The sequence below is a fragment of the Ixodes scapularis genome, unplaced genomic scaffold, assembly GCF_016920785.2.
Source record: "Ixodes scapularis isolate PalLabHiFi unplaced genomic scaffold, ASM1692078v2 PGA_scaffold24__2_contigs__length_7659602, whole genome shotgun sequence".
NCBI classification, from domain to species: domain Eukaryota; kingdom Metazoa; phylum Arthropoda; class Arachnida; order Ixodida; family Ixodidae; genus Ixodes; species Ixodes scapularis.
This window is the reverse complement of record NW_024609851.1, coordinates 1,667,685-1,676,674: the sequence shown is the minus strand read 5'-3', so window position 1 is coordinate 1,676,674 and position 8,990 is coordinate 1,667,685. Positions and strand designations below refer to the sequence as shown.

Here is an 8,990-nt window from a genome sequence, read left to right as displayed (position 1 = left end):
AACCTTTTAGTTTAGGACAACTCTGCAAAACATGCATTTTCTCGTTATAGTCAAAAAAAAATTTAGCATGACGCGTCTTGTCTTAACAGCTCTTTTTACGTCGATCCTCCCTACTGAAAAAAACCATATGAATTTTCCATACGGGTCTTCATATAGCGTTATGGGATACGGGTCATACGGTTGGTACGGGTCATACGGTTGGTACGGGTCATATGGTTGGTACGGGTCATATGGTTCGTATGGGTCATATGGTTCATACGGTTGGTACGCGTCATATGGTTCGTACGGGTCATATGGTTCATACGGTTGGTAAGGGTCATATGGTTGCTACGGGTTGGTACGGTTTGTATGGTCCATATGGTTTGTATGGCCTATGGTTGTTATGGATGATATTGTTCATGCAGTTTAAATCGTTGATATGATCTATAGGCCAACGCACTATTTACCAACAAGCTTTCACGAGGTGTGAACAAATTCAGTTTCTACACGAGGTGCAAGCACTGCGTGTGCACAAGAACGACATTCACGTGACGTAAAGCGCCTGCACATGCGCCCTAACAGTAGCAGCGCCACCGTAGCAACGTGACGTCAGAGCCGCGTATTGGTGTATATTGATCGTATTAACCACATGGTTCACTCATCAGTGAAACATGAAGTTCAGCAGGGAAACACTTTCCTTTTAAAGCCTATGCAAGATAGCAGAAAGTGCATGCACAGAGAAATGCTCGAACTTCGAGAAATTGTGAACATGCATTCCACCCGCAGGCTCGTTTATTTGTCCTCCAGTCTCAGACTTTGAAGTAGCTCGTGCATGCTAATGAGGCAATTCTTTGAGGCGAGCTGCATCTGCTTTCCCAGTTGGTCACAGGCTGACGCACCTCCGACGGGCATCTGAAAGTAATGTAAACAAAACCGACAGTCACATTACATGTTCTCGTAAAATAGTTTGTACAATATCTATCTAGTCAGTAAACCCTTTTCAAAAGTCTATCAAGCAACAATGGCTGTCAGTACTGCTTGCTCACGAAGTGCGTGACTGGATCTGAGTTCTCGCTGAACGCTGACGCACGGCTCGCTTTCGGTATATGCTCAGAGTATGAGAGCAAGCAATGGCGGACAGGCGTTCGCACTGACGTTGGAAAAGGGTCTATTGACTTAAATTTTATGACTGACCTAATATTTAAAATCATCTACCTTCTGCAACTTTCACATTTTGAAAACAATCACAAACATTTATCAAGGCAATACATCACCGCATGACGGAAAATACATAACATACAACTTTCGTCAACTTACATAGCATACAACTTTCGTCACCACGGGACGTCTCTGCAGTCTCCCGGGACGCAGACCTCCCACGTGGTCACACCCCGGTCCAAGCATCCCTCTCGTCCCGTTTCCCAGAAGAACGCAGGAACAGGCAGCTGTCCCGATCATACGCCGAGACCCAAACGTCTCCACTTGTCTCCATTGTTCGTTAGCACCCGGTCCGAAGGCTGAGGAAGCGGGCCTCTGTTTCTCAGCGGGGTGTCAGGGGGGTCAGCTCCCGCTGTGCCGGGTGGCCCGCTCGGCGTCGCTCGGAAGCTGCACCCCACCCACGCTGCGTCGGTCAGCATGTTCGGCGGCGCCAGAATGCCGAGCCCGAGACTCTGGTCAGTCGATGGAAGGTCGATGGCGCTGCCAGGAAGCCGAACCTGCTCTCTGGGTGGCCGATCATAACAGAATGCATCCACCAGGTGCACATTGAAAGTCGTTTATTTAGCTCTAAAAGTAGTTTTCTTGTGCTTTGCAACGGAAGACTGGTGATTTTGAGGTTAGGGTGCAACATGCAACACATTAAAGCTAGAAAATGAGCGCTGAAATTTCGTTTCCCTACACCTTTAATGGAAGTGTAGCCACATAATCTTAGTATAGTATAATTAATAAATTATTCTATGCATGGACAGGAACGTTTAGTTAAGTAAGTCATCCCTGCAGTCCATTAAGCACAAAATTTTAGTTTAGACTAGACAAATGTAAGCCAGAAACACTCAAATCCTGGAATTCATAAGGAAATAACTTTATTTGTGCTTACTGCAGACTTATTTTTCGCGGGCTCCATATTTCGCAATTAAGGTCGAAGCTGAAGTTTTCAAATAATTCGCGGGTTCTAATTTTCGCGATGCAGTGGGATCTCCATATAGATTCCAATGTGTTTACACTTTACCGGAATTGTTTACGGGACCTACTTTTTCAGCAATTGTAGCCGATCCGTAAAAACGATTCGACAGCAATCTCAACCAAGCGATTCGACAGCGACCTCAACCATGGGGTTGCTGTCACGTGCCTTGCTTCGACGCTCTTATTGGGTCGGGAAGGCCGCAGCCTCCACAGCTCGTCAAGTTATCGTGAAACACAGAGTATATTTGCTGCACTCGGAGTAAGGGTAAAGGATCGCAAACTCAACATGCCCAGCACCTGGAAGAAGGCATAGGACATACACCTCGAGGTTAAAGGGATACTGAACTGAAATTTTGAACTCGCAAAACAAGGCTGGACAGATAGGCGGGACGTTGCAAAACCCAAGAACATCACTCATACAGCGATATCTCTAACGGATCGCCATATTTTTAGAAAAGAAGGGCCCGGCCGAGGAGGCCGACGAGACAAGGCACGTCACGATTCTCATTCCGTCTCCTCCTCGCTACGTCCCGTGTCAAGCTGGTGAACCGAAGCGAGGAGGAGAGAAGCGAGGCCGCTTCCCCTCATTCTCAAATTTTCCCGGAGGACAGTGATGTCAAAGACCTCGCTTGATCGTGCCCTTCTTTTCCAAAAGTGCAGCGATCTGTTTGAGACATCAATGTACGAGTAATGTTTTGGAGTTCGTAGAGTCCTGTTCAACGCCTCTAGAGCCTTATTTCGCGAAATTCAAATTTCGGTTCAGTATCCCTTTAACAAGCCACACGCCAGATAAGGTGCTCCATCTGTGTTTAATGGTTCCAGAAATCTATCGATGCCCTTGCACCAGCGGAGTTGAATCGTTCATTATGAAAAGCAAACCAACAAAACTGCATGATGTTTGGCAAAAATAGGTTACAGCCTGTGCTTTTGATTTGGAACTTCAGAAAGATGAGCTTAATTCTCTGGAAATTAGAAACTATGTATATTCTGAAAGAATTACTGTTCTGCATATCAAGGTTGTCTCGTTAAAATAAAAAAATAAATACCAGAAAAAAGTACTAACCTGATATGCACCTATGAAGTCTTGTTTTGGCTAGCAGTGACCGGCCCTGGTTAGCAATGACTCCATGTCCCCAGGATTGAAATGATGGTTAAGTAACGTCCACCCCTTATGCACTTTTTGGTACAACTGGAAGAGACAAAGCATCTTGTTAAAAATTACCAATCCTTTTCACGAGCGAATTTTGCAGTTCATGCTTCCTGAAAGTCATTTCCCACAATAGTGTTAAATTAGAACAATGAGAGCAAAGTTGTTTCAGTAAAGGGCCCCTGAAAAGAAAAACAAATGTTTTTTTAAACAGACTTGTTGGGACACACGTGTCAAATAATTAATTTTACGTGAAAAAAAAATTAGTCAGAGCAATATTGACGGCGCGAGACGCAATTTAGTCGGTAGTCACCTCCCTTCCACCTGTTTCCTCTGGGCACTTTGAGCGAGTAGAGGAGAGGGAGATCAGCTTCGCCTTCGTGTTGAGGTGGCGAGAGCGAATGACCATTCCGGGATGTCATGGACTTTGCGCGCAGAATTTAAAATAAATCTCTTGCCGTCAATATTGCTCTAAAAAATTAATTATTTTCGCATAAAATTTATTTTTTGGCACGAGTGTCCTTATCAAACTGTTCAAAAAACTTTTTTTTTTCCAGGGGCCCTTTAAGAGGTGTTTGCCTGATATGCATCAGTGGAATCAGGTATTGACTAGCAATGACTTATTGCCCCTGTGACTGAAGTGCTGTTTCAGTAAAGTGCCGTTCACACTCTTGTGACCGAGTAAGACCGAGAGAGACCAGACCGGTTTTTAAGCCTTTTGCGAGTTCTTAGGACGGGATGCGCCAGAACGCAGCTGGTCCTAAGAGATTGCAAGTGGCTTGAAAACCGGTCTCGTCTCTCATGGTCGTACTCGGTTGCAAGAGTGTGAACGGGCCTTAATGCTTCCTGCACAAAAAATTCAAATGTAAGAACACAAGCCCCAAAATGTTTGTGCCGCTCTCCTCCCCCTACTTTTCTGTGCATTTATTTTTTTTATCCCTTGGCAAATCCTAAAGAATTCAAAATGCTTATCCTACATCCTTCCGTTAGACTGAGTGGGTAACCCGGAGAATTCATTGTTTGTGAGAACACTTTTCCATTCACCCCATGCTGTTCTTGAAAGCAGAAACTCCTCTCTCTTAACCACAGTCATTAAGCACTTTTCATAGACCATGCACACAAGGTTGGCAATGCCAGCACAAGCTCATGTCTTCACTTTGAGCATGGATTAAGCATATATAACTAAATCTGAGACACCGGAAGAAGGAAAAAGGAGGACACAAAAAAGAGGACGACACACAAATGTCTCGAACACAGCTGCAGGTTAATTCTAAAACCACACCATTTTATAGGGGTAAACCGCAGTCAATGCCAAGAACCCTCACACTAAGTCCCACCCCCAGATTGTCAGCAAGGGGGAAAAAAGAACTGCCCTCAACGTTCCCACACTGGCCAAAGTCAACCCACCGACTAAGAAGTAAAAAAAAAATGCAGCTGTGGTTGAGACGTGTTGTGTTTGATGTTCTCTTTTTCGCGTCCTTCTTCCGGCGTCTCAGGTTTAGTTATGTATGCAATTCACCACCCTTGCCTGTACTTTTACTCTTCTCTCAATTAAGCATACGCCTGCAATTCGTAATATCTGATCTATGGAAAGTCTCTGATCCACCAAGCCTTTTCCATTATGAGCAGGCATTATTTATAAAAACCTCCTTTCATTACGTTGTTTCAGAGAACAATTGTTCTTTCTTAATTAGGATCAACTGATCATATTAGGATAATTGCCAAATAATGGCAAATTCACATGATACATCGAATTGCAATTTTCATCCGTGCACCATTTGTCAAGTTACCATCATGTAGGCTATTCCTGAGATTTGTCCCTCGTCCGCGGACACTCATACTGAAAGGGCGGAGTGCCTTCTTAATCGCAGATTTTTGGCAAGTGAGTTACTCGAAAAGCGTTTTTATGGTAGAGTAGCAACAGCTCACGAATATTTTTGTTTTCAAATCAGTCAAACAAAGAGAGTGGATCATTGCTTTGTCGCGCCACTCTTAAATCTCCACGCGTGAAAGAAGCTGCAAGAACTTTGCCCAGCTGACACGCCACAGGTCCTGGTACTCCTCCGGGTTGGTGTCAAAAAGCTTGTCAAAACTCGCCTAGCATGCTGCAATCTTTCCTGCAGATCCACCCAGTTTTCCATCCAGCAAGACCTTTCTTATGGCTTGTGCTGAAGAGTGGTGCACAAGCGAGCAGTGTGTAAAGATATTTCCAAATGCCTCTCCGCGACCCCAGGACTTCATTGCTATGATGCTGAAGCCTCCTGAAGCAGGATCATACTTGTGTCATGTCGTTAGTAAAGTAAGTGACACTTCGCTCTAAGCCTGCCACTATGTTTTAGCCCACTTGGTATGTAACAGCGGCACACAACGATTCCTTTTCATGATAGCACCGTGATCCTAGTCGCAAACATCACTTCTGCTCTTGGAAAACAGTGCCACACTGCGATGTAGGCGTTTCGCAAAATTGCAAGGCTGCGAATAGGTATAGTATGTCCTCGCTGTCGCCTGCTCGTCTCCTTAGTGTGGATGCGCTTGGGGGACTAACGTTCCGTGGACGTCTTGTCACGTGATAAACCCATCCGCAGATTAGCACGTCGTGTAAATCAGCCATAGATGGACTGCGGAGTCTGCAATCACTTAACATTTTTCTTGACGTTGCCTGCACGTCATGAAAATGTGTTTCGTATCCAATTAGATATTCTCGAAGAAACAAGGAAACTGCATAATGATGTCGCACAATATTCACCTTAACCACTTAACCGGTTTTTGTTTTACAGTTTTTCATCCTAAATTTTTTTTTTTTCCCTTTTCTAAAGCTTGTGCGGCTTGGGCCGCACGTGACTCACAATCGGTCGCCATCCTTAAAAACGTGTACAATAAAAATATGCGTGCTGCCATCTCTCAGCAGCACCGCAAAATAAGCTCGGAGCGGGCCTGGGACGTCCAAAACAGCCAAGGGGCAAGGTAGAATGCGTGGACGTGCTACATTCCTCCTAAATGCCTAGGGAACGGCTCTAGGTGGAAGAGCTAGGCTTGCTTAAAACAGTTAAAGGACACATGCAAAGAAAGCAAACTTTTTTTTTAAACAGCCGGATTAGGAAAAGGAAGTCATAAAACAAATTTACAACGAAAAAGAAAAATTTTTAGAGCTATATTTACGGCGCTAAACGAATTTGTAGTTGGCGCCCGCGGGCACCGCGGAGAAGTGGCCCTTATTTATCACGTGATTGGCCGCTATTTTCCACATGGTACCGTAAAATACAGAGCAAGCGCCCACTCAAACTTTAGAGATAATCGTGAAAAAATCGGGGATGGGCCCGGCCCTTCTTCGCTCATCAATTTTACATATAAATGTACTTTGTGTATTTTCTCAGATCCTACAAATTTGGGAATGGGCGCTTAGTGTGGTGTGGGCGGATGCACAGTATTCTACGGTACTTGCACTCTTTCGGATGCTTCGTATGGTCTCGAAAAGTTACTTATTCATCTTCGTTTGAAGTGCAACAAAAAACAAAGAGTAATAAGTTACTTTTAGAGCCCAAAGGAAGCTCCTGAAAAAGCGCAAGCAGACGTGATAAACCTGTGCACCGGTAAGATGACGGTGGCGGCACCCCAGAGCACGCAAACTTGCACGACGACGGCGGCGCCGCCGTGGAGAAATGCATTGGAGCGGCAGCGCACAGTGCTCAGCATGCGGCGGCAGCGGGTCTCCGCGGCTTCGGCGACACAGCGCGGCGGTGCACAGGTCTAACACGTGACCAGCGACGGCTCTCACGGGCGCCAACTACAAATTCGTTTTGCGCCATAAATATAGCTCTAAAAATTGTATTTTTTCGTTGTAAATTTGTTCTAAAGCAATCTTTTTCCATCAAGGCTGTTTTAAAAAAAAACAATGTTTTTTTTCCTTTGCATGTGTTTTTTAAGGGTTTAAGGAGCTGCAGTACCTTCCATGTCATTGAATCTTATGTAGTAGTATATGATTCTAAGTCACAAGACTAGGTTACAGAAAGTAACAAGAAAAAGGAAGACAGGACATCATATTGTTTCATGTTCTAATTTTTTCATCAGTCCCGTATTAAAAGGTTTTCATAATAAAACTTGCACTTGTATTTTATCTACACTTCTCTTTCTCACAACGTCCTGTCTACCAAATGGACCAGCGAAGTAAACCCCCCCCCACACATACACACAATGCACAATTGAAATTTCTGGACACAATATTCCATGAATGTATTGGGCATCTGAACCAAGCTGAAGAAAAATTTTTGGTCTGAGGAAATAAAGGGTTACAAAACTGAAAAACATAGCAGTAGCATACTTCTCACTTTAGCACGTGTAGAAGAACCATTCATTTCTATTAGAAAGGTAGAAAAGCCAAAGGCTCAGGTTACTCACCGACAGCAACTACCAGGAAAGCAGGGGGGCATGATTGTGGAGGCAGCTGGTCTCCAATGCTTGTGCCTTTCTGAAAATTGGAAGTAAGACTTTTAAAGCAAAATGACCCCAACTATTGCCACAAAACATTCTTTCATTCCATTTCTCGTATCAAAAAAGTTGGTATGAGGAACTTTGCCGGGCTGACACGGTGCAGATTCTGGTATTCATCTGCGTCAAAAAGCTCCTGTCAAATCGTGTCTAGAACGACGGAAGCGCTTTGCATCTCCAATGAACCGTTCAGCCAGCAAGACCTTTCTTGTAGGGGTGTCACAAACCAGCCGACGTTCGAGTTTGACCAGGTTCGACTTTTTCCAACTTCTTGCGAAAAGTTAGAAAAATGTTTGACTGCTGTTCGCACGCGCGACATGCTGGCCAGTTGGCTTCGGATTGGATGGTGATGGCTAAGGGGTGAATTAAGGGCAGCACCTATTGGTTATTCCAGTTAATACAGTACAAAAAAGTAAGTTATTAACTTGTTCAGTAGTTAGAGTTAGTTTCTTTTATTTGCAACTGTTTATAAAACTAAAATAACCTTTTGAGTGAAACACAATTTTTGTAGACCTAGAAATGCTTGTATCATGGTCTTGCCACGCTGTCCACAAAGTCGAACAAGTCAAATCTGGTTAAAAGTTTCGAAGGTTTGTCGAACCGGTTTGACACAGCGAACCCCAAATGCTCGACCTAAAAATCCGGTTTGCCAAAAGTTTGCGGCACCCCTACTTTCTTGTGGCTGTGGTGTATTGAAGGCGCAAGCACGGAGTGAGTGAAGGCGTCTCCAAATGCCCCGTGGCGAGCCCAGGACTTCGTCGCTTCTACGCCAAAGTCTCCTCGAGTAGGACTACGCTTGTGTTTTTATCATGACTTTGTTTAGTAAAGCTAATGGTGCTTCGCACTAAGCCTATCATTGTGTTAAGTCTCCCTCTGCACGTAACAGTGGCGCAGAGTTCTTTTTTTTAAAGTAGAAAATGTTGATTTCGATTTGTGACAACTGTGTCACAGTGTGATCGCACAATGTTAGAGTTTCTCAGCAGTGTGGGGCCGCGAACATGTTTGGTACGTCCTGCCTGTTGTTTGTGAGTGTGCTCCTTTGTGTGGATCAGTTCGTCGTATGAATCAGCCATCAATGAAGAGTGCTGTTCATTTTGAACTTGATATAAATTAACTGAGCAGCACCATTTTGTAGGATGGCTAACCCGCCTAAAACCCCCTGATGTGTTTGTGTTAGTTTTGGAACTGGCGTGTAAGT

General features: G+C 44.4%; 1 long non-coding RNA gene across 1 annotated transcript; it reads right to left on the bottom strand.

The window, feature by feature from the left end:
* Positions 1–740: 740 nt before the first annotated feature.
* On the bottom strand, positions 741–1,355 carry LOC115327748. Its single transcript, XR_003919846.3, has 2 exons — positions 1,297–1,355; positions 741–891 (listed from the first exon to the last, which is right to left on the bottom strand). It is a non-coding gene; the product is annotated as an uncharacterized LOC115327748 (long non-coding RNA).
* Positions 1,356–8,990: the final 7,635 nt, after the last annotated feature.